At 41.6% G+C, this 26,324-nt stretch overlaps 1 pseudogene across 1 annotated transcript in view; it reads right to left on the bottom strand.

The window, feature by feature from the left end:
* The window catches only part of LOC311136376 (disks large homolog 2-like), a 219,354-nt pseudogene that overhangs the window by 33,671 nt on the left and 159,359 nt on the right, over positions 1 to 26,324 (bottom strand). Inside the window, exons 10-12 of the transcript XR_014615442.1 lie at positions 24,317 to 24,506; positions 13,045 to 13,238; positions 4,924 to 5,026 (exon numbers count right to left, since the gene is read on the bottom strand). The product of XR_014615442.1 is annotated as a disks large homolog 2-like (transcript). The remainder of the gene's footprint in view (positions 1 to 4,923; positions 5,027 to 13,044; positions 13,239 to 24,316; positions 24,507 to 26,324) is intronic.

Below are 26,324 nucleotides of genomic sequence, written 5' to 3' on the forward strand. Positions count from 1 at the left end.
AGAATATGTGGACAACTACAAATACCTAGGTGTCTGGTTAGACCGTAAACGCTCCATCCAGACTCACATTAAGCATCTCCAATCCAAAGTTAAATCTAGACTCGGCTTCCTATTTCGCAACAAAGCCTCCTTCACTCATGCTGCTAAACATGCCCTCGTAAAACTGAATATCCTACCGATCCTTGACTTCGACTTTAACAAAATAGCTTCCAACACTCTACTCAGTGACAGTGCCATCCGTTTTGTCACCAAAGCCCCATATACTACCCACCATTGTGACCTGTACGCTCTCGTTGGCTGGCCCTCACTACATATTCGTCGCCAAACCCACTGGCTCCAGGTCATCTATAAATCTCTTCTAGGCAAATCCCTGCCTTATCTTAGCTCATTGGTCACCATAGCAACACCCACCCGTAGTATGCGTTCCAGCAGGTATATCTCACTGGTCATCCCCAAAGCCAACACCTCCTTTGGCCGCCATTCCTTCCAGTTCTCTGCTGCAAATGACTGGAACGAACTGCAAAAATCTCTGAAGCTGGAGACACTTATCTCCCTCACTATCTTTAAGCATCAGTTGTCAGAGCAGCTTCCCGATCACTGCACCTGTACACAGCCCATCTGTAATTAGCCCACCCACCTACCTCATGCCCATATTGTTATTTATTTTGCTCATTTGCACCCCAGTATCTCTATATATCATCTTCTGCACATCTATCACTCCAGTGTTAATACTAAATTGTAATTATTTTGCACTATGGCCTATTTATTGCCTTACCTCCATAACTTACTACATTTGCACATACTGTATATAGATTTTCTATTGTGTTATTGACTGTACGTTTTGTTTAGTCCATATGTAACTCTGTGTTTGTTGTTTTTATCGCACTGCTTTCCAAATCATGTCCAATCAAATGAATTTACCACAGGTAAATTTCGAGTCTCATTGCAAAGGGTCTGAATGCTTATGTTTTTTATTTTTTATACATTTGCAAACATTTCTAAAACCTGCTTTTGCTTTGTCATTATGGGGTATTGTGTGTAGATTGATGAGGAATAACATTCATTTAATCAATTTTAGAATAAGGCTGTAACGTAACAAAATGTGGAAAAAGGGAAGGGGTTTGAATACTTTCCAAATGGACTGTATTGGTTTCCTTACCCTTACCCATGCTTTCAGTGGTGTGCAGTTTCAAAGCAAATTTTCTGTCATTCTAAACATTTTTTCCATGGTTTATGATGTGTTCATATGCTATTCACAATGCAAGTGAATATCCGTGATTTTGGCATTTTTTGTGTTTTATGTGTAAATCATATTCTACTAACTTATTGAGCTACACAATCAATTTTAGACACTTTGGGATAATTTGGACATGAAACTCAGAATTCAGAGATTATTTTGTAAAGAATGTATAAACATATATTTTTTTAAGGAGACATTAATAGTATGTGCTCCCTAAAATAAGTGATTTTCCTCTCTGCATGTACTTGAATGTGTCATGAATCATGATGACTGTTTCTCCGTTACATATATACTACGCTTTTGCACCAGTGCAATGTTGGTCTGTAATTTTTAGAATGAATAAAACAAAACAAAAAAAGTCTAAATAAATGAAGAATTATACAGGCAATTCAATGTTGGCCTTAAATTTCATTTTTAATTTCCCTCTTAGAACAAAGGTTTAGAACATCTGGCCATTATCAAACACAATTTAGGAAGAAGAGTGACATTTTTGGTGGGAAGAAAATGCAAAAAGGAAACCACATTCTGTGAAAAAAGGATGTGTGGATGGATGGAATAGGATGTGTTGATGGATGATGTGAGATAATGCCTTACACCAGGAAAAAAGCACAGTGGGCATTGGTTTAGGGCTCTGAGCTGGGGTATAGTATCAAGACCTAAAAGACAGGCTGTGACTGAATTCTCATTTTACTTTCGTCTCTATATTTACTACAGTTGGGTGCATTACAAAGAAACTAAGGGACACATAACCTTTGTTTTTATTGATCTATACAATATATTAAATACTTTTGTATACTTTCTGTATTTAAAATAATAGATAGATCTCTAAATCCCCAAAACATGTCACTTCAACTCATCATTACTGGGACAAGCCAATTTGTCTGCTCTAAGTACTTTAAACATTGCAAAGTTTACATTTACATTTACATTTACGTCATTTAGCAGACGCTCTTATCCAGAGCGACTTACAAATTGGTGCATTCACCTTATAGCCAGTGGGATCAACACTTTTTAGCAGTATAAAGAACTTGATATTATGTTTTATCATTAATAAACATTTCAACATTTAAAAAAAGAGTATGATGTGTAACTATTTGTCACTTTAAAGTGTTTTTCATCGTTGCAAAGGCAAGGGACCTAAATGCCACGCAAATTCAATAATGACCCAGGACATAATATAAGAATTCGGTCACAGCCATATAGGAAGGTGTGAATGGGAATGAGGTATGCATCTGTACATGCAGAGTAAAATACGAAAGACAGGGTTCACCACAGGCTGTAGAAGGGTAAAGTAGTGGTGGAGTGGAAGGATCAAAATGTTGTAAAGTGTTGATTGGGACTTGAGGTTCTGTTTACACTTGAATATCCAGTGATTAATCTTGCATCTTGGTTTATTAGTTAGGCGGTTCTGGTATCAAAAGCAGTATTTTAACTTTCAGTTAAATCTTCACTAAGTTGAGGGATTTGCTACACTGCCAAAAACTCTCAAATACACAAGCAATTACTCAGCAGCAATATATTTTATGGCACTGTACTGGCATTTACAAGTCAATTACAGTTCTGGCCCTTAAAGTAAAATGTCCTTTACATTTCCTGCAGTGAAGGTGACCTGCCATAATATGGAAGCAAGCACAATTGCAAAGCTTGATGATTGTATTCAGCAGTTATATACCGTCATCACAATATATAGACTAAAATGAAAGGATTGCTGTCATACTCCTACATTTCTTCTCTGACCTGCTGTTGCCAAAATCATAGGGAAAACAGAACTGGCAGGCTTTCATTTGATTGCCATCAATTATATAATTATATTGGCAGACGGTTCAGTTTGCTAGTGACCTAGCTAGCTAACTAGTTAGCTAACTTCCAGTTGGATGTGCCCAAAAGAAGAAGGCAACAGGTACTTATCCGATAATACATTTCTACGAGCAAATGTGCGTTAGTATTGTTATTCAGAATTACCTCAGGGGTGGGAAATATTTTTGGCTTGAGGACCACATCGGGATTTAGATTTTCAGAATTTTCATTTCTACATACTTTTTATATGATTTTAGACATTCAGGTGTCGACTGAAGTCGTTTATCCAAAATAATTGTATCATTATCGGGCACCGGATACTGCCCACCCCTGATCTGCAGTATGTGTACTGTATGTGTTGGTGTGTAGGAGAGGGGGTGAAGTAAGATCTTGCAAGGTGGGAAGGTGAGGGACAAAAAGGGGAAGGAGGGGCTGTCTGATACCAGGAGTAAGCCCGTGAATGAGCAGGGGTAAGTGGACTGCCAGTGACTGGCCACACTCCAGTGACCCACCCACCCAAGCCCCCCCGTGAGGAACGTCCATGTTCAGAGCTGCCACTGGGGCCAGATTGCTCAACTTTGACCCTGGGTGCTGATCACATGGCACAAACCTGGTGCTGGTGAAGGGGCCCGGCGTGGGGAGCACAAAGCAAGTTCTGACGGGTGAGAAAAGAGAGCAGTCATCAGTGTGGGGAGTGATCGTCAGCAGGGAGTCCTGTGTGTCTGTTTTTGGTCAAATCTCAACCACACGATTCAAGCAGGCACTTACATCCCCAGTGTCAAAACAGCCTCAAACTTCATACCCTGTACTGATTATAAGGACAATCTTCGGACAAACAAATTCAGAACAGAACAATCTTCCCAGAATGCACCTTTACACAGTGATTCTGAAAGTCCAGGCCCATGACTCACTGTTACTGCAGTCATCCCCTGAAGTATCGCCAAAGACTTTAATCCAATATGGCATGTCTTGGCACACCAATCAAAGCAACCCAGTGCATCACAGGCAATGTACTGGAGTTTTTTAAGAGGAAGCTGGCCAGAAAATGTCTCTCGTGGGTTATGTGTTTATTTGCCAGTGTGAAATTATGTCAATATTTGTACACAGGATTTGGTCTTCCTAGGGCAGTGATCATTAACCTTTTCTGAGCCAATGCAACATTAAAAACAGTGCTGTATGAATGAGGGTTGGGTAGTGAAACATTTTATTTTTTTATTTTATTTCACTGGACTCGCAGTGCCTGCATCTGAAGGTCAATCTCTCAGCAAATGGAGGCAGAGAGCAGCAGAGGGTCCACCTCTCACCACCCAGGTAGCTGAATTTGCACATTCAGACCAATGACATTTTTCAAAACGGGACCACTTCGCCTCCCCAGTAAGTAGCCTTGCACAAGCCTTGGCTTGTGTGAGCTGGAATGGCTCAGAGGAGCTGGTTTCTGTTTATGTAGCTTGAGGCAGCTTGATGTACAAGTACACCACTGAACAGGACACGAGTCTATCGCAGGGCCTTACCCACAATCTATCTCCTTAATGCGAAGTGCCAAGCAGAGATGCATTGGGTCGCATTTTTACAGTCTTTGGTATGACTCGGCCTGGGATCGAACTTCCAACCTTCTAATCTCAGGGCGGACACAAGGCCACTGAGTTGGTCTGGTTAATCAAATGTACCTACCGCTAATAGCATGAGAGGAATTTAATAAATGGGAGTGTATTGCTTTATCGTTGGCTATTCTACAGAAAAGTTTGCCGATCAACTAGGAATGCCTTAAGATCGACCAGTCGATCGCAATTGACAGGTTGGCGACCTCTGTTCTAGAGTGTGTGTTGTCATGTGCCTTTCGCCTTGATCATGAATCTCAGTGATTGGTCGTTACAGCTGATACTCACCCTCGGGACGGTACTGGGCAATGATGGTGACAGTTTGGCCCGCCCCCTTTAGTGCTGCAGCCGCTTGCTCGTGGGTGGCCCCGCGTAGGTCGATGCCATTAACCTGCATTGACAAAGACACATCGATCTATACATTAATCTTCCACTTTGTACAACTGCAAACAAAATATACATCAAACAGGTCCCTCTTTCCCTCCCTTTCCACTCAATCCATTCACCTCAACCCCTGTGTTTGTCTTTGTGCTTACTACTCCAATGCATGTCTGACAGTGTGAAGTGAAGAGACTGGGAAGTGAGAGGGAAAGTGAGAGATAGTGGGAAAGACTACGTGCCTGAGAGAAAGAGGGAACAAGTTATTCTTAGACATGAAAATCAGGCCAGAGCTGAAATGCACCTTAACTGCCTACTCTGATGCCTGGGCAGAGGCGTCAGAAAGGCTATTGCAGGGTATGTCTCAAGTTTAGAGGGAGTGTGCAATTGGCATGCTGACTGCAGCAATGTCCACCAGAGCTGTTTCCAGAGAGTTTAATGTTAATTTCTCTACCATCAGACGCCTTCAATGTCATTTTAGAGAATTTGGCAGTACGTCCAACCGGCCTCACAACCGCTTCGTGTGGGCGAGCAGTTTGCTGATATCAATATTGTGAACAGAGTGCCCCATGGTGGCGGTGGGGATATGGTATGGGCAGGCATAAGCTACGGACAATGAACACAATTGCATTTTATTTATGGCAATTTGAATGCACAGAGATACCGTGATGAGATCCTGAGGCCCATTGTCATGCCATTCATCCTCCACCATCACATCATGTTTCAGCATGACAATGTACGGCCCCATGTCGCAAGGATCTGTACACAATTCCTGAAAGCTGAATATTTCCCAGTTCTTCCATGGCCTGCATACTCACCAGACGTCACCCATTGAGCATGTTCGGGATGCTTTGGATCGACGTGTACGACAGCGTGTTCCAGTTCCCGCCAATATACAGCAACTTCGCACAGCCATTGAAGTGGAGTGGGACAACATTCCACAGGCCACATTCAACAGCCTGATCAACTCTATGCGAAATGAGGCAAATGGTGGTCACATCAGATATTGACTGGTTTTCTGATACAGTTGAAGTCGGAAGTTTACATACACTTAGGTTGGACTCATTAAAACTCGTTTTTCAACCACTCCACAAATTTCTTGTTAACAAACTATAGTTTTGGCAAGTCGGTTAGGACATCTACTTTGTGCATGACACAAGTTATTTTTCCAACAATTGTTTACAGACAGATTATTTCAGTTAGAATTCACTGTATCACAATTCCAGTGGGTCAGAAGTTTACATACACTAAGTTGACTGTGCCTTTAAACAGCTTGGAAAATTCCAGAAAATGATGTCATGGCTTTAGAAGCTTCTGATAGGCTAATTGACATCATTTGAGTCAATTGGAGGTGTACCTGTGGATGTATTTCAAGGCCTACCTTCAAACTCAGTGCCTCTTTGCTTGACATCATGGCAAAATCAAAAGAAATCTGCCAAGACCTCAGAAAATAAATTGTAGACCTCCACAAGTCTGGTTCATCCTTGGGAACAATTTCCAAACGCCTGAAGGTACCACGTTCATCTGTACAAACAATAGTACGCAAGTATAAACACCATGGGACCATGCAGCCGTCATACCGCTCAGGAAGGAGACGCGTTCTGTCTCCTAGAGATGAACGTACTTTGGTGCAAAAAGTGCAAATCAATCTCACAACAACAGCAAAGGACCTTGTGAAGATACTGGAGGAAACAGGTACAAAAGTATCTATATCCACAGTAAAAAGAGTCCTATATCGACATAACCTGAAAGGCTGCTCAACAAGGAAGAAGCCACTGCTCCAAAACCGCCATAAAAAAGCCAGACTACGGTTTGCGACAGCACATGGGGACAAAGATCGTACTTTTTGGAGAAATGTCCTCTGGTCTGATGAAACAAAAATAGAACTGTTTGGCCATAATGACCATCGTTATGTTTGCAAGCCGAAGAACACCATCCCAACCGTGTAGCACGGGGGTGGCAGCATCATGCTGTGGGGGTGTTTTGCTGCAGGAGGGACTGGTGCACTTCACAAAATAGATGGCATTATGAGGAAGGAAAATTATGTGGATATATTGAAGCAACAAGACATCAGTCAGGAAGTTAAAGCTTGGTTCAAATGGGTCTTCCAAATGGACAATGACCCCAAGCATACGTACAAAGTTATGGCAAAATGATTTAAGGACAACAAAGTCAAGGTATTGGAGTGGCTATCACAAAGCCCTGACCTCAATCCTATAGATATTTGTGGGCAGAACTGAAAAAGCATGTGCGAGCAAGGAGGCCTACAAACCTGACTCAGTTACACCAGCTCTGTCAGGAAGAATGTGCCAAAATTCACCCAACTTATTATGGGAAGCTTGTGGAAGGCTACCCGAAACATTTGACCCAAGTTAAACAATTTAAAGGCAATGCTACCAAATACTAATTGAGTGTATGTAAACTTCTGACCCACTGGGAATGTGATGAAATAAATAAAAGCTGAAATAAATCATTCTCTCTACTATTATTCTGACATTTCACATTCTTAAAATAAAGTGGTGATCCTAACTGACCTAAGACAGGGAATTTTTACTAGTATTAAATGTCAGGAATTGTGAAAAACTGAGTTTAAATGTGTTTGGCTAAGGTGTACAGTGAGGGAAAAAAGTATTTGATCCCCTGCTGATTTTGTACATTTGCCCACTGACAAAGACATGATCAGTCTATAATTTTAAATGGTAGGTTTATTTGAACAGTGAGACAGAATAACAACAAAAAAATCCAGAAAAATGCATGTCAAAAATGTTATAAATTGATTTGCATTTCAATGAGGGAAATAAGTATTTGACCCCTCTGTGAAACATGACTTAGTACTTGGTGGCAAAACCGTTGTTGGCAATCACAGAGGTCAGACGTTTCTTGTAGTTGGCCACCAGGTTTGCACACATCTCAGGAGGGATTTTGTCCCACTCCTCTTTGCAGATCTTCTCCGTCATTAAGGTTTCGAGGCTGACGTTTGGCAACTCGAACCTTCAGCTCCCTCCACAGATTTTCTATGGGATTAAGGTCTGGAGACTGGCTAGGCCACTCCAGAACCTTAATGTGCTTCTTCTTGAGCCACTCCTTTGTTGCCTTGGCCGTGTGTTTTAGGTCATTTTCATGCTGGAATACCCATCCACGACCCATTTTCAATGCCCTGGCTGAGGTAAGGAGGTTCTCACCCAAGATTTGACTGTACATGGTCCCGTCCATCGTCCCTTTGATGTGGTGAAGTTGTCCTGTCCCCTTAGCAGAAAGACACCACCAAAGCATAATGTTTCCACCTTTGTCGGTGGGGATGGTGTTCTTGGGGTCATAGGCAGCATTCCTCCTCCTCCAAACACGGCGAGTTGAGTTGATGACAAAGAGCTCAATTTTGGTCACATCTGACCACAACACTTTCACCCAGTTCTCCTCTGAATCATTCAGATGTTCATTGGCAAACTTCAGACGGGCCTGTATATGTGCTTTCTTGAGCAGGGGGACCTTGCGGGCGCTGCAGGATTTCAGTCTGTCACGGCGTAGTGTGTTACCAATTGTTTTCTTGGTGACTATGGTCCCAACTGCCTTGAGATCATTGACAAGTTCCTCCCATGTAGTTCTGGGCTGATTCCTCACCGTTCTCATGATCATTGCAACTCCACGAGGTGAGATCTTGCATGGAGCCCCAGGCCGAGGGAGACTGACAGTTATTTTGTGTTTCTTCCATTTGCCAATAATCGCACCAACTGTTGTCACCTTCTCACCAAGCTGCTTGGTGATGGTCTTGTAACCCATTCCAGCCTTGTGTAGGTCTACAATCTTGTCCCTGACATCCTTGGAGAGCTCTTTGGTCTTGGCCATGGTGGAGAGTTTGGAATCTGATTGATTGATTGCTTCTGTGTACAGGTGTATTTTATACAGGTAACAAGCTGAGATTAGGAGCACTCCCTTTAAGAGTGTGCTCCTAATCTCAGCTCGTTACCTGTATAAAAGACACCTGGGAGCCAGAAATCTTTCTGATTGAGAGAGGGTCAAATACTTATTTCCCTCATTAAAATGCAAATCAATTTATAACATTTTTGACATGCGTTTTTCTGGATTTATTTGTTGTTATTCTGTCTCTCACTTTTCAAATAAACCTACCATTAAAATTATAGACTGATCATGACTTTGTCAGTGGGCAAACGTACACAATCAGCAGGGGATCAAATACTTTTTTCCCTCACTGTATGTAAACTTCCGACTTCAACTGTACATGCCCCTACCTTTTTTTTAAGGTATCTGTGACCAACAGATATGTATGTATCTGTATTTAGGGCCTAATTTATTTATTTCAATTGACTGATTTCCTTATGTGAAGTGTAACTCCAGTAAAATCTTTGAAATTGTTGCATGTTGCATATATATATATATATATATATATATATATATATATATATATATATATATATATACACAGTGGGGGGAAAAAAGTATTTAGTCAGCCACCAATTGTGCAAGTTCTCCCACTTAAAAAGATGAGAGAGGCCTGTAATTTTCATCATAGGTACACGTCAACTATGACAGACAAATTGAGATTTTTTTTTCCAGAAAATCACATTGTAGGATTTTTAATGAATTTATTTGCAAATTATGGTGGAAAATAGGTATTTGGTCACCTACAAACAAGCAATATTTCTGTCTCTCACAGACCTGTAACTTCTTCTTTAAGAGGCTCCTCTGTCCTCCACTCGTTACCTGTATTAATGGCACCTGTTTGAACTTGTTATCAGTATAAAAGACACCTGTCCACAACCTCAAACAGTCACACTCCAAACTCCACTATGGCCAAGACCAAAGAGCTGTCAAAGGACACCAGAAACAAAACTGTAGACCTGCACCAGGCTGGGAAGACTGAATCTGCAATAGGTAAGCAGCTTGGTTTGAATAAATCAACTGTGGGAGCAATTATTAGGAAATGGAAGACATACAAGACCACTGATAATCTCCCTCGATCTGGGGCTCCACGCAAGATCTCACCCCGTGGGGTCAAAATGATCACAATCCCAGAACCACACGGGGGGACCTAGTGAATGACCTGCAGAGAGCTGGGACCAAAGTAACAAAGCCTACCATCAGTAACACACTACGCCGTCAGGGACTCAAATCCTGCAGTGCCAGACGTATCCCCCTGCTTAAGCCAGTACATGTCCAGGCCCGTCTGAAGTTTGCTAGAGTGCATTTGGATGATCCAGAAGAGGATTGGGAGAATGTCATATGGTCAGATGAAACCAAAATATAACTTTTTGGTAAAAAATAAACTTGTCGTGTTTAGAGGACAAAGAATGTTGAGTTGCATCCAAAGAACACCATACCTACTGTGAAGCATGGGGGTGGAAACATCATGCTTTGGGGCTGTTTTTCTGCAAAGGGACCAGGACGACTGATCCGTGTAAAGGAAAGAATGAATGGGGCCATGTATCGTGAGATTTTGAGTGAAAACCTCCTTCCATCAGCAAGGGCATTGAAGATGAAACGTGGCTGGGTCTTTCAGCATGACAATGATCCCAAACACACCGCCCGGGCAACGAAGGAGTGGCTTCGTAAGAAGCATTTCAAGGTCCTGGAGTGGCCTAGCCAGTCTCCAGATCTCAACCCCATAGAAAATCTTTGGAGGGAGTTGAAAGTCCGTGTTGCCCAGCGACAGCCCCAAAACATCACTGCTCTAGAGGAGATCTGCATGGAGGAATGGGCCAAAATACCAGCAACAGTGTGTGAAAACCTTGTGAAGACTTACAGAAAACGTTTGACCTGTGTCATTGCCAACAAAGGGTATATAACAAAGTATTGAGAAACTTTTGTTATTGACCAAATACTTATTTTCCACCATAATTTGCAAATAAATTAATTCAAAATCCTACAATGTGATTTTCTGGATTTTTTTTTCTCATTTTGTCTGTCATAGTTGACGTGTACCTATGATGAAAATTACAGGCCTCTCTCATCTTTTTAAGTGGGAGAACTTGCACAATTGGTGGCTGACTAAATACTTTTTTTCCCCACTGTATGTGTATATATATACACATATATATACACATACATACACACACACTACCGTTCAAAAGTTTGGGGTCACTTAGAAATGTCCTTGTTTTCGAAAGAAAAGCAAATTTTTTGTCCATTAAAATAACATCAAATTGATCAGAAATACAGTGTAGACATTGTTAATGTTGTAAATGCCTATTGTAGCTGGAAACGGCTGATTTTTTATGGAATATCTACATAGGCATACAGAGGTCCATTATCAGCAACCATCAGTCCAGTGTTCCAATGGCACGTTGTGTTTGCCAATCCAAGTTTATCATTTTAAAAGGCAAATTATGTTAGCACAGCTGAAAACTGTTGTGCTGATTAAAAGAAGCAATAAAAAACTGGCCTTCTTGAGACTAGTTGAGTATCTGGAGCATCAGCAATTGTGGGTTCGATTACAGGCTCAAAATGATGTGGATGTTTTGTGTCTTTGCCCATAACTTTGCACCTTTTGATGTAAATGTTTGAGGACAGGGTTTAGTTCTATCTGGATTCTATTAGAATGACAATCGTAGAGAAAGGGACAGGGCAACAACTCTTACAATTCCAACTATTGAATCCTGCAATAGCAAAGCAGAGATGCTGAAAATAAAAATGACAGACATCTATTTCAGTCCGTTAATACTAGTAAAGGCCCAGGGCACTACATTTGTGAAAATATATTTATTTCAAAAAAGTGTGTCATGAACTGCAACGCTGCTGGGTGTTTCAAAACATTAGGAACACCTTCCTAAAATTGAGTTGCATCCCCTTTTGCCCTCAGAACAGCCTCAATTAGTCGGGGCATTGACTCTACAAGGTGTTGAAAGCGTTCCACAGGGATGCAAGCACATGTTGACTCCAATGATTCCCACAGTTGTGTCAAGTGGGCTGGATGTCCTTTGGGTGTTGGACCATTCTTGATACACACAGGAAACTGTTGAGTGTGAAAAACCCAGCAGCATTGCAGTTCTTGACACAAACCGGTGCGCCTGGCACCTACAACCATACCCCGTTCAAAGGCACTTTAATCTTTTGTCTTGCCTATTCACCCTCTGAATGGCACACATACACAATCCATGTCTCAAGGCTTAAAAATCACTGTTTTACCTGTCTCCTCCCCTTCATCTACATTGATTGAAGTGGATTTAACAAGTGACATCAATAGTGGTCCGCTGTAGCTCAGCTGGTAGAGCACGGCGCTTGTAACGCCAGGGTAGTGGGTTCGATCCCCGGGACCACCCATACACAAAAAATGTATGCACGCATAACTGTAAGTCGCTTTGGATAAAAGTGTCTGCTAAATGGCATATTAATAAGGGATCATAGCTTTCACCTGGTCAGTCTATGTCATGGAAAGAACAGATGTTCCTAATGTTTTGTAAATAATCCACAAATAGTGAAATTATCAAATCAAATTAACAGGGTCATCAAGGTAAAATTAATAAATAATGATACCATGTTTTTTTTTTTTATACGTATGAGTAATGAGACAAAAAACATTGGAATTGTTGGTCAACATGTTGTTCATTTACAGGCTCAAAGGCTACAGATATACAATGCCTGCATGCGTTTGCACCCACATGTATATACTGTATGTGTGTGTCTACTGTATGTGTGTGTCTACTGTATGTGTGTGTCTACTGTATGTGTGTGTCTACATGTACAGTATAGGTACATTTCTACTGTAACTGTTTCTCAGGACAATCTTGAAAATGGGACATTACATTTACATTTTAGTCATTTAGCAGACACTCTTATTCAGAGCGACTTACAGTTAGTGAGTGCATACCCCGTGGGAAACAAACCCACAACCCTGGCGTTGCAAGCGCCATGCTCTACCAACCGAGCTACAGGGGACATCTCAGGAGTATAATCTTGTTCTCAAACCTCTCAGTATACTGCCAAATACAGTACATGTACATACCTGTGTGTGTATGTAGAAACATTACCAGCATAAATATATACTTCATTATGTGCGTCTGTGGGGGGTAAACTCACCGACAGGATCTGGTCTCCCCTTCGCAGCTCTCCGCTTAGGTCAGCGGGCCCTCCCGCCAGGATGAAGGAGACAAAGATGCCCTCTCCGTCCTCCCCGCCCACGATGTTGAATCCCAGGCCCGTGGAGCCCTTATGGAGGACCATCTTTCTGGGTTCCCTGTACAAACAGGTCAGATAGTACATCAGCTCAGCATCTGAGTCCGAGGGGCTTAGCATGTTGACTGTCCGTCCGGGAGAGAAGAGAAGAAAGAGAACCACACACACAAGCAGATAGATGCGTGGGCACGTAGAGCGCGCCCAGGCACACTACAGAGATGGCAGAGCCCCAAAGGGGCATTGTGCTCTACTTAAATCATTGTCCCATTTCTGACTGGTTTCCTGGAGACGAGGAGCCTGCACATGAGCGTGAGGTCACAAGTGTGCATGTATGCACGCACGCAGGCAGGCACACACACACATTCACACACACGTAGAAGACCGAGAGCTAGCATCTGCCACCAGCTCCCACTGGACTAAAGTCAAATAGCAATCAGGACATTGAGGACACCTTCTTCAATGGAGAAGATGAGACTTACTTTCCCTATAGTGCCACCAATCTACTCTGAAGGGAGCACTGTTGCTGTCAAACCAACAAAATTATCTAGTTAATAATGTATGTCAAGTAGAGCTAGAAGGTTCTGAGTCCCTTGCCGGGTGTCTTTTTGAGTTGCTTGAGAACAGTAGGAGTCTACAGATCAAGTCTGGAAATCAAGCTATAGGGATAGATAGCAATGAGTCTCAGAGTAGGAGTTCTGATCTAGGACAATGTCCCATGTAATCTTATTCATTGTGATCTAAAATGGTAAAACTGATCCTAGATCAGCACTCCTATGCTGAGATAATTGATACATATATGACCACTGACCTAGTTGCAAAGCGCTGCACTGTGGGTTGTAGGTTCCCTTAGACAGATTGTTGTGACAGGTCTACCACTTGTTACATCATAACAATAGATTGCCATCTACTGGAGGACTAAAGGAACACTTCACAGATTTTTTACATCATATTCAGCAACATACCACTATCTGTGAAAATGTCGCCTTTGAATATGAAGTCAAAAATCTGTGAAATACTGCTTTAAAGTACTTGGGTAAAGCCGTGGTACCCAAACATTTTCAAGGTGTGGCTCAAACAATTTGTGAAATAAGGTTAGGGTACGACATTGTCCTAGCACAGTGATTTGTAGTAAGTTTTCCTATAATACAAGGGGCGATTCTCAATTTAGGGGAGATTCTCAAATGTGTTAAGTCTGTCCTCTCCTCGACTCCTGTGTCCTCCTCTCCTCCGTGACCTGGAAACCGATAAGTGGTTGAGGAGTGTGTCAACTTGTTAGTAGGTGAACGGAGAAGTATGCTATCCTACTCGATTACCTACTTCGGCAGAGGATGCACAAGAGTATTCTCCCACCTGCTAGCGCAGAAGTGTTTTAAAATCTTTTGATGTCTCCTCGATTACATTTGACCTTATTCAAAAGCAGGCGAGGAGAGTACGGAGGAGAGGATGCGAGGAGTCGAGCAATACCAATTGAGATTCTCTCATTGCCTACCACAAATCTGAACTGTGACACAATAGAGCAGGCAAATTCAAATCTGGACCTCGAAGCCATTTCCGCTGCTGACTTTCATTATTTTCTTCTAATTAGGGCTGGCACGATAATTGGATAATAGATTATGGATGTAGACAGTCAAGACAATAAAATAACCGTCAAAACCGTTTTAATATGTATAATTATTTTATATTTTATTTATTTTTATTTTTACTTCATATTTAAGTCAGAAAACTTTACCCAAAAGCAGCAAAGTAAAAGTAAGCCTGATTTACATCTAACAGCCCACAGGAGGGAGGAGAGGAGGCAAAACTATAGCCAGTTTTAGAATGTTGTGTTGTGGAACGATCAGCTGACTAAAAAAGGGAAAGCCAGGCATTAAAAAAGATGACGTGCGAGTCAGTCTGTTTCTGTGGTAACGTGATGAAACAATGTTGCTCCTTGTTGTAGCAAACTGGAACGATTATAACGGTGACCGCGGTCATTTGGCTGACAAATCACCTTCATCCAAAATTCCATGACCATCACAGCCCTACCTCTAATCAGGGACTGCAGTACCAGCAGTAATCCGGACCCTCAGGCTCGGATTTGGATACCCCTGCAATAGCGCATCTATAAAACAAAATACAGCACGTAAAGTAAAAGAACAAAGCGGGGTCTCCGCCACTTGATTTGGTATACAGCTGAGGGCAGGGCCAACCATCAGTGTCTGCATGGCAGGTAGCTTAGTGGGTAAGAGCGTTGTGCCAGTAACCGAAAGGTCGCTGGTTCTAATCCCCGAGCCGACTAGGTGAAAAATCTGTCGATGTGCCCTTAAGCAAGGCACTTAACCCTAATTGCTCCTGTAAGTCGCTCTGGATAAGAGCGTCTGCTAAATGACTTAAATGTAAATGTAAATGTTAACTTGCAAGCACCCAACAGAGCGTTGCTTCCAAAATGTAACACTAGATGGCGACCAAGCTCCACATGGCATCTACATGTCCTTTCATGTAGCACAAAAGTTTAAACTGAACTTGAAATGCAGCCATGTATTTGAAATCTTCTTAATGTAGCTAATAATATTGGTTGGGATGTATATCCATGGAAATGGGGACATATACATGTTCTGTGCTTAGACCAGCTTTGAGTATACACTGAGAAGGCAAAACATTAAGAACACCTTCCTAACAATTCATTAGGGCATGGACTCTACAAGGTGTCGAAAGCATTCCACAGGGATATGCCCATTCTTGATACACATGGAAAATTGTTGAGCGCGAAAAACCCAGCAGCATTGCAGTTCTTGACACAAACCGGTGTGCCTGGCACCTACTACCAGTGTATATTTGAGAGACATTCTCAGCTAAGACAATGAGCATGGTTGACCCAGTTGCTAGGAATGACAAGCTGCTTTCACCACTCTCATTAATAATAATACTACATGTATTACATTTGTAAAGCACTTTTCATTATACAAGAATAATCTCAAAGTGCATAAAATAAAAATAGACAAATACAGTCAGGTCCATAAGTATTTGGACAGTGACACAATTTGCATCATTTTGGCTCTGTACGCCACCACAATGGATTTGAAAGGAAACAATCAAGATGTGCTTTAAGTGTAAACTTTCATCTTTATTCTAAGGGATTTGTCAAAATGATTGTATGAACCGTGTAGGAATTACATAGCCCCCAAGTTTTAGGGGCTCAAAAGTAATTTGACAAACTAACATAATCATAAATAAAATGTTGAGTTTTAATACTTGGTTGCAAATCCTTTGCAGTCAATGCCTGCCTGAAGTCTGGAACCCATAAACATCACAAGATGCTGGGTTTCTTCCCTGGTGATGCTCTGCCAGGCCTTTACTGCAGCTGTCTTCAGTTCGTGCTTGTTCTTGGGGCGTTTTGCCTTCAGCAAGTGAAATGCATGCTCAATTGGATTCAGGTCAGGTGATTGACTTGGCCATTGCATAACATTCCACTTCTTTGCCTTAAAAAAGTATTGGGCTGCTTTCGCAGTATGCTTCGGGTCATTGTTCATCTGCACAGTGAAGCGCTGTCCAATGAGTTTTGAAGCATTTGGTTGAATCTGAGCAGATAATATAGCCCTAAACACTTCAGAATTCATCCTGCTGCTTTTGTCAGCAGTCACATCATCAATAAATACAAGGGAACCAGTTCCACTGGCAGCCATACATTCCCACGCCATTACATTACCTCCACCATACTTCACAGATGAGGTGGTATGCTTCGGATCATGAGCAGTTCCTTCCCTTCTCCATACTCTTCTCTTCCCATCATTCTGGTACAAGTTGATCTTTGTCTCATCTGTCCATAGAATGTTGTTCCAGAACTGTACAAGCTTTTTTAGATGTTTTTTGGCAAACTCTAATCTGGTCTTCCTGTTTTTGAGGCTTACCGAGGTTTACATCTTGTTGTAAACCCTCCGTATTTACTCTGGTGAAGTCTTCTCTTGATTGTTGACTTTGACACAGATACGCCTACCTCCTGGAGGGTGTTCTTGATCTGGCCAACTGTTGTGAAGGGGTTTTCACCAGGGAAAGAATGATTCTGTCATCCACCACAGTTGTTTTCCATGGTCTTCCATGCCTTTTGGTGTTCCTGAGCTCACCAGTGTGTTCTTTCTTTTTAAGAATGTACCATATAGTTGATCTGGTCACACCTAATGTTTTTGCTATCTCTCTGATGGGTTTGTTTTTATTTTTCAGTCTAATGATGGCTTGCTTCACTGACAGTGACAGCTCTTTGGACTTCATATTGAGGGTTAACAGCAACAGATTCCAAATGCAAATGCCACACTTGAAATCAACTCTAGACCTTTTATCTGCTTACTTGTAAATGAACTAATGAGGGAATAACACACACCTGGCCATGGAACAGCTGAGCAGCCAATTGTCCAATTACTTTTGGTCCCTTAAAAAGGGGGGGACCACATATAAAAAGTGCTGTAATTCCAACACCGTTCACCCGATTAGGATGTAAATACCCTCAAATTAAAGCTGAAAGTCTGCACTTTCAGCTCATATTCATTATTTAATTTCAACTCCAATATGCTGTGGTAGACAGCTAACATAATAATCATTTGGTCAATGTCCAAATATTTATGGACCTGACTGTATATCTGACCATATCATGAAAGCAACAATCAATGTCTAGGAGGAAGGTTGGCCAGTTGATAGAGATGAGTCTTAAGGCCTGCCTTAAAAGCTCCAACAGTCTGAACAGCTTGGAGATTATCTGAAAGGGAGTTCCATAGGTGTGGTGCGTGGGAGGAAAAGGCACGGTTGACGGAGCTGTGAAGCGAATGGCACCTCCTTACCTTCAGGCTCTGATCAGACCCTACACCCAAACGAGGGCACTACATTCATCCACCTCTGGCCTGCTAGCCCCCCTACCTCTACGAAGCACAGTTCCAATGGTGGAACAAGCTCCCCCACGACGCCAGGACAGCGGAGTCACTGACCGCCTTCCGGAGACACTTGAAACCCTACCTCTTTAAGGAATACCTGGAATAGTATAAAAGTAATCCTTCTACCCCTCCCCCACAAAAAAAATAAAAAAAATAAAAAGTGGTTGTCCCACTGGCTATCCTAAGTTGAATGCACCAATTTGTAAATCGCTCTGGATAAGAGTATCTGCTAAATGATTTAAATTTAAATGTTGACGCACCCTTTTTAAAGGCTATTGAGATGCATTAAAATGAGAGATTGTTATTGGACAAGTTCAGGTACTCCTTCCTGTTTCGGCTGGTTTCTAGTGAATACGACGCTGATTACATTATGCTTCTGAGAGAATACACATGGTATTTAAGCCAGGCTTGTTAATAACTCATTAGAGTGGGCCCTTGCCCTCTCAGTGTCCCCAAAGGCCCCCCTGTGACAGCAACACAGCCAGCTGAAACCCATTGATATGGAGAGAGGAACGGTCAGGCAGCTGGAGGCCCACCGGAGGCCATTCTAGGCTAGGATGCAGGGAGGTAGCCTACAGTCAAAATGCTAATGCTAACGTGGTTCAGTAATATCGATTCAGCACACCAGCGATAGCTAATCAACATCTGCGGCACCAAGGCAACCACAGGCATCTCACCGTAATCCTGTGGGCGAACGAGAAAACAGTGAAAGTTCATTGTGAATTCCACCTCTCTCTGGATAAGCTCAGACAACCAATTCCGCCACTGCATTAAGCATGCTCCATGATATGCCGCTCTCTTCTTGCCTCATTATTTAATGTCAGCTTTTGTTAGGCTCTCCCAGAATCTTTGTACTCATGCAGGTCCTTTGATATTTAAGTGTTAAAATATGAAAATGTCGTAGGGAGAATGCCATGAAAGTGAGAAGCAAACTGCCGTTTTGAATAGACAGTTGGGTAGGTTACAGAGCATATCTAATGTTCTTTACTTCAACATTTCAACTGTCCAGAACTTTTATTTTCAACCTTCCTGCAACAGTTAACTAATGTTAATTGGTCAGATATACTGTATAACTTTAGTGTAATAAGTGAAAAATAGCAATTCTGATGGATATATAACTCAATGTTGGGTCACCACTATACAGCAATCGCACAATAAAGTTTAGAAATTGAAATTGTGAGATTGACTGTGGGTGGGCATCGAGAGAGAGAGATTTATTTTTTCACATTTCACTTGCTTTGGCAATACAATACATTTCCCATGCCAATAAAGCCCATTGAATTGAGAAAGCGATAGCCACAGTCAGTGAGCATTAAGTAGTAATCAGTTATATTGTGGAGCAAGCTAGCACAAGGCATGAGGGAGTCAACTAGAATTCCGTTTTTATGTTGAGGTCCAAGAATTGAAAGGTACAATCCGGGATCTGTTCAATGGTCATTTAAATTTTTGATATTTACACATTGATTCTTGAAGAATATAACTCATTATAACCACGGCTGCATAAGTGTGACTACTTTATACAGCAAAGCGATGTCAACGCTGGTCAAAATAACGTTGCATGGTTTCCATTTGAGTTTTGATAGAGAAAACAAGACTGTGCATAGAACATAACCATGTTGAGATGCTCTAAGTACTTGTGTTTTCTCACTCAACTTACTCAATTTACAGCAGAATGAGAAATGAAAACAGAATCCTTTGAGAAATGCTTGGAACTGTACACCCTCTTGCATTCTAGAGTAGGTTTTAAAGAGACAGTTTGATTATTTCCTGCTCCCTCTAAGAAGTCACCTCACAATAGCACAGCTTTCTAAGGTTGTAATTTCATTAGGAGAATGGAAGTGGCAGTGCACTCGGCTCACAATAGAGGGAATGCAAATAAACATGGAGACAAGGCAATCCAAAAGCACACCTTATTTCCTACATAGGGTATTACTTTTGACCAGAGCCCTATAGGCCCTGGTCAAAAGTAGTGCACTATATACGGAATAGGATGCCATTTGGGACGTAACCACTGTAAACACACTGCCTTCTAGTTAATTAGGGTTCAGACAAAGAAGTAGTTATATTAAATACTAATATGTTCTGGTATTCTGATTGTGAGGCTTTTACTACATTTTTGTAAAAGGAGACAGTAGCTAAGGCTCCTTATTAAAACATAAAAATAGCTAATAAAAACATTATTATTATTATTAAGGTCAAGTGGACTAACAAACTCTCAGCCTGAGATTGGCTCCGGGGTGAATTTTCCCCTAGTTAGAGATCTAGGATCAGGTTCCCCTCCCCTAATCCTAACCTTAACTATTATTGGGAAAATGCCAAACTGATCCAAGATCAGCGTCTAAGGGCAGCTTCACCCTACAGTACATCAACACATTCTGTCAGCTACACTTGAGCTATCAATAAAGGCTTATTGAATACCACATTTAATGGTTCTCTTATGCATCTCAGTAACCAGTGTTTGACATGTCAGACACATCAAGCATAGGGAAAGTCATCTAAATGAATTAAATTTCAGTCGGCACATCCAGAACGAATCTATGAAGATCATTCCATCCCTACTTGTCATTTTAGGCCAGAGAAGCATTTATGTGGCATGATACAAATGGCACAGATTGAAACCAAGAGAAGCAATATTCTGACAAATGGTTGAAAAAAAAACAATAATCCGATTTACAAAATCATATTTATACTGATAAAGTCTTATGAACGAACCTACCAGGTACAACCCTAAATCCGTAAACATGGGTACCCTCATAGATATCATCCTGACTAACTTACCCTCTAAATACACCTCCGCTGTCTTCAACCAGGATCTCAGCGATCACTGCCTTATTGCCTGCGTCCGTAACGGGTCCGCGGTCAAACGACCACCCCTCATCACTTTCAAACGCTCCCTAAAACACTTTAGCAAGCAGGCCTTCCTAATTGACCTGGCCCAGGTATCCTGGATGGATATAGATCTCATTCCGTCAGTAGAGGATGCCTGGTTGTTCTTTAAAAGTAATTTCCTCTCAATCTTAAATAAACATAACCCATTCAAAAAATACAGAACTAAGAACAGATATAGCCCCTGGTTCTCCTCAGACTTGACTGCCCTTGACCAGCACAAAAACATCCTGTGGCGTACTGCATTAGCATCAAATAGCCCCCGCGATATGCAACTTTTCAGGGAAGTTAGGAACCAATATACACAAGCAGTTAGGAAAGCGAAGGCTAACTTTTTCAAACAGAAATTTGCATCCTGTAGCACTAACCCCAAAAAGTTTTGGGACACTGTAAAGTCCATGGAGAATAAGAGCACTTCCTCCCAGCTGCCCACTGCACTGAGGCTAGGAAACACTATCACCACCGATAAATCTACAATAATCGAGAATTTCAACAAGCATTTTGCTACGGCTGGCCATGCTTTCCACCTGGCTACCACTACCCCGGCCACCAGCTCTGCACCCTCCGCTGCAACTTGCCCATGCCCCCCCCGCTTCTCCTTCACACAAATTCAGACAGCTGATGTTCTGAAAAAGCTACAAAATCTGGACCCCTACAAATCATCTGGGCTAGACAATCTGGACCCTTTCTTTCTAAAACTAGCCGCCGAAATTGTCGCAACCCCTATTACTAGCCTGTTCAACCTCTCTTTCATAACGTCTGAGATCCCCAGAGATTGGAAAGCTGCCGCGGTCATCCCCCTCTTCAAAGGGGGTGACACTCTAGATCCAAACTGTTACAGACCTATATCCATCCTGCCCTGCCTTTCGCAAGTTTTTGAAAGCCAAGTTAACAAACAGATCACCGACCATTTCGAATCCCACCGTACCTTCTCCGCTATGCAATCCGGTTTCCGAGCTGGTCATGGGTACACCTCAGCCACGCTCAAGGTCCTAAACGATATTATAACCGCAATCGATAATAGTCAGTACTGTGCAGCCGTCTTCATCGATCTGGCAAAGGCTTTCGACTCTGTCAACCACCGCATTCTTATTGGCAGACTAAATAGCCTTGGTTTCTCAAATGACTGCCTCGCCTGGTTCACCAACTACTTCTCAGATAGAGTTCAATGTGTCAAATCGGAGGGCCTGTTGTCTGGACCTATGGCAGTCTCTATGGGGGTGCCACAGGGTTCAATTCATGGGCCGACTCTTTTCTCAGTGTATATCAATAATGTCGCTCTTGCTGCTGGTGACTCTCAGATCCACCTCTACGCAGACGACACCATTTTGTATACATCTGGCCCTTCATTGGACACTGTGTTAACAAACCTCCAAACAAGCTTCAACGCCATACAACACTCCTTCCGTAGCCTCCGACTGCTCTTAAACACTAGTAAAACTAAATGCATGCTCTTCAACCGAACGCTGCTTGCACCCGCCCACCCGACTAGAATCACTACTCTCGGCGGGTCTGACCTAGAGTATGTGGACAACTACAAATACCTAGGTGTCGGGTTAGACTGTAAACTCTCCTTCCAGACTCACATTAAGAATCTCCAATCCAAAGTTAAATCTAGAATTGGCTTCCTATTTGGCAACTATTTCCTGTTGTATTTTTGACTTTATGTTTTGTTTTACCCCATATGTAACTCTGTGTTGTTTTTATCGCACTGCTTTGCTTTATCTTGGCCAGGTCGTAGTTGTAAATGAGAACTTGTTCTCAACTGGCTTACCTGGTTAAATAAATGTGAAATAAATAAAAAATAAAAAAATAAGACTTACAGAAGTGTGCTTCAACTGGATGACTCTTCAACAGCAAATAAAACACCATTTTAATGTAAACCTTTGTCAAATACCTACATCAATGTCTTCATAAGTGTCAGCACAGTTTGAAATATCGCTTGTAAGTTTGATTTTGACCTAATACAAAACAAACCCTGCTCTACCTCTCCTTTGTGAAACAGCCCAGCATTGCTGCCACATGCGCACAACACCATTTCATTAATACTGATCTAACAAGCAAAAATGATGATGATGCTAAATGCATTTTATTTTTGTTACGTCACTTTTTTACTGAAAGTGCTCTATCTTGAAAACTTTACTGCTGGCCTGCACCATTTTTGGGGACCATATCAACACTGGACTAATGAACAAAATACAAAATATGTTTTATTGAGTAAAGTGATCCTTTAAATGTCTTAACCTTCAATGCATCTTGTATTCTGTTCGTATTGCATTAGGTTGGTCCAAATTGAACAATATGGATGACGCACAGTTGAACTAATCTGGTCCGAATAGCATGCACTTTAACACCTCATGCCTTATTCATGGTTGCCATCACACTCCCCAGTTCTTCTGATTGTATTCACAGATACGCTGCTCATGCATAAATGATAAACAAGCTGAAATAATAAATAAGCCCTGCACAAACAAGATAAAAGATGACAAAGTGCTATTACTAGGAGAAAGAGAAAACAATCAATAAAGTACAAACAATTGTATGCTTACCACTAACGGAATCTTGATAATTATCATATAAAGTGGACTCTCAATACCTATATTTCAATTGATGCAAAAAGAGTCTACTGCTTTTCTTGTTGATGTAATAATATGTCTATTATTATTGTTATTATTATTGTAACTCCCACGGAGGCCAATTAGGAACTACTTTAGTTTTCATAACATAATGCAGATAATTGAAATTCTAAAAAAGCAAGCAAACATTAACGAAGGTGGAGGCCATCCTGATCCAGAAGGGAAATAGAGCTTGGGGGTTCAACTACAATGTGATCAGGGAGAGCTAAGAAATAGATATATTGTCAAGCAATATGATATGTATATCTAATATCTATGACCAGTGAAATCACCACTTGCCCCTTAACACTGCGATCACACCAACCACCGGCTTCACAAAAAGTGTGAATGCATTTAGTGTGTTTGATTGTGTTTGAGTGTGTCTGAGTAGTTGCTATAGGCTTCAACATACCACTTTTAAAACCACATTTACAGAATACCGTGATGCTTTCAGAGAAAATACATTCACTTATAACAACATTGCCTGACCTCGGGAGGGAAAAAAGTCAAAATGTGTTTGTGAAAGATAAGGCAAGCAGGTTTGGACTGGATCAGACCCCCTGGATTGAGAGGGAGCCCAAGGGAGGAGAGGCATGCAGGCTTACGAAGAGCGAGACCTTTGAGAACGAGTGAGAAAGTGAGGATAGGAAGAGAGTAGGGACATGGATAGAGAGGTAGGAGAGGCATGCAGGCTTAGAAGAGCGAGACCATTTGGAACGAGTGAGTGTGTGAGGACAGGAAGAGAGTAAGGGCATGCCATGCCATGCCATGCAATACATTGCAAAGCTATGTCATGCAGCGGGTAGAATACCTGGTGATCTCGGAGTCAGGAAGCAGGCCTAAGTGATAGTGAGGGAAGGGTATGGAGTGGAGGAGGCTTTTGTCGCACTCCATGGGGGAATAGCGGCGGGGAGAAGGTGTTTTGTCACACAGTTTGTTCACAGTGCTGTAAACTGGTTCAGGAGGCCTGGGGTAGGAGAATAGAGCAGAGAGAGTGGTTAGTACAGAGAGTAGAAGCAGACAGACAGACAGACAGAGAGAAAGAGAGAGAGACAGATAGACAGACAGACAACACCTATGTTATGGGAGTGGAAAAGGAAGAAATCAACCTTTAGTTGGTTTATCAAGCATTTACATGTGCACTCAGGCTTTTGTTGTTTTACATGCAAAACACCTACTGTATTTTTTTCATATAGATTTTGGATTCCACAAAAATATCCGCATTCTTCCACCCACCATGCTGTCGACACAGAGAGCCCTCCTGCAGTCTTCCACTTCACTAGTTTCAAGTTTGAACTTCACTACACAACAAGCTAGCCTTAGCATTAGCGCTCCAGTGAGTTTTCCATCTGCTTTATCTTTGAGATTAAGCAAAAAGGTCCAAACTTTTTTTTTGTATGAAACAAAGTGATTTGCACCATGATTGTACCAGGAAAGAAAAGCCTACTAACATCTGTATGGGGTGGTGTCTGGTGACAACATATTGGGAACTAAAATCTATATTAATTACTGAACAATCTGAAAATCTTTAAGCTTCATTTATTTGTGGTTAGAGTGTCCGCCCTGTGATGGGAAGGTTGGGTGTTCGATCCCCGGCCGAGTCATACCAAAGACAAAAAAATGGGACCCAATGCATCTCTGCTTGGCACTCAGCATTAAGGAGATAGATTGAGGGTAAGGACCTCCAATAGACTAGTGTCCTGTTCAGGGGGTGTAATGGTATAAAAAGCTACTACAGGCACAGGAGATAGGCTTCTGTACCTATGAGCCATTCCTGCTAGCTCGTGCAAGGCTACTTACTTACATCACTAAAGCCCTTTTACGGCCCTTTGAAAGGAAACACTGATATGATAACTGTAACAGGGATGCATATTCAGACAGCACACATAAATTACATTTTTTTTTATATACTTGAGCTTAGGAAACTGAGCAATACATAAATAGCCGCCTCTTTATAACGCATATTGTTGAAGAAAAGTTTCAAATTAAATCACTGACAGATTAGGTTTATTGGTAATTTTTGCACTATTATTTTGCACACAGAAATATATGTTACCCACTGTATATGCGGTCTTGCATTAGAGGACAAAATGAGGACAACAATGTATCACAGATGGAATGGGAGGACAAACATGAGGGTCAGCAGCCATTTTGAAATGTCTCACCTCAACTGGAAGTGCTGCGACTCAAACCTGTGACCCTCCCCGTCATCTATTGAGGCATTTCTGATTGGGGAAGAGATGAGACCAATAAAGGAAGTGCAATAACAGAGTCAGAATCAGAGTGGCAATACGAAGGAAAACTGCAAAAAGGATCAGATTTTACTTGGTTTTATGGATTAAAATTACGAATACCAAAGCTTTATATTTAAAATATACACTACCAGTCAAAAGTTTGGACACACCTACTCATTCAAGGGTTTTTCTTTATTTTTACATTGTAGAATAATAGTGAAGACATCAAAACTATTAAATAACACATATGGAATCATGTAGTAACCAAAAAAGTATTAAACAAATCAAAATATATTTGAGATTTTTCAAAATAGCCACCCTTTGCCTTGATGACAGCTTTGCACACTCTTGGCATTCTCTCAACCAGCTTCATGAGGTAGTTACCTGGAATGCATTTCAATTAACAGGTGTGCCTTCTTAAAAGTTAATTTGTGAGATTTCTTTCTTTCTCACAGACACATCTCAACATCAACTGTTCAGAGGGGACTGTGTGAATCAGGCCTTCATGGTGGAATTGCTGCAAAGAAACCACTACTAAAAGGACACCAATA

The sequence above is a fragment of the Coregonus lavaretus genome (assembly GCF_964263955.1).
Source record: "Coregonus lavaretus genome assembly, chromosome: 10".
Taxonomy (NCBI): Eukaryota; Metazoa; Chordata; class Actinopteri; order Salmoniformes; family Salmonidae; genus Coregonus; species Coregonus lavaretus.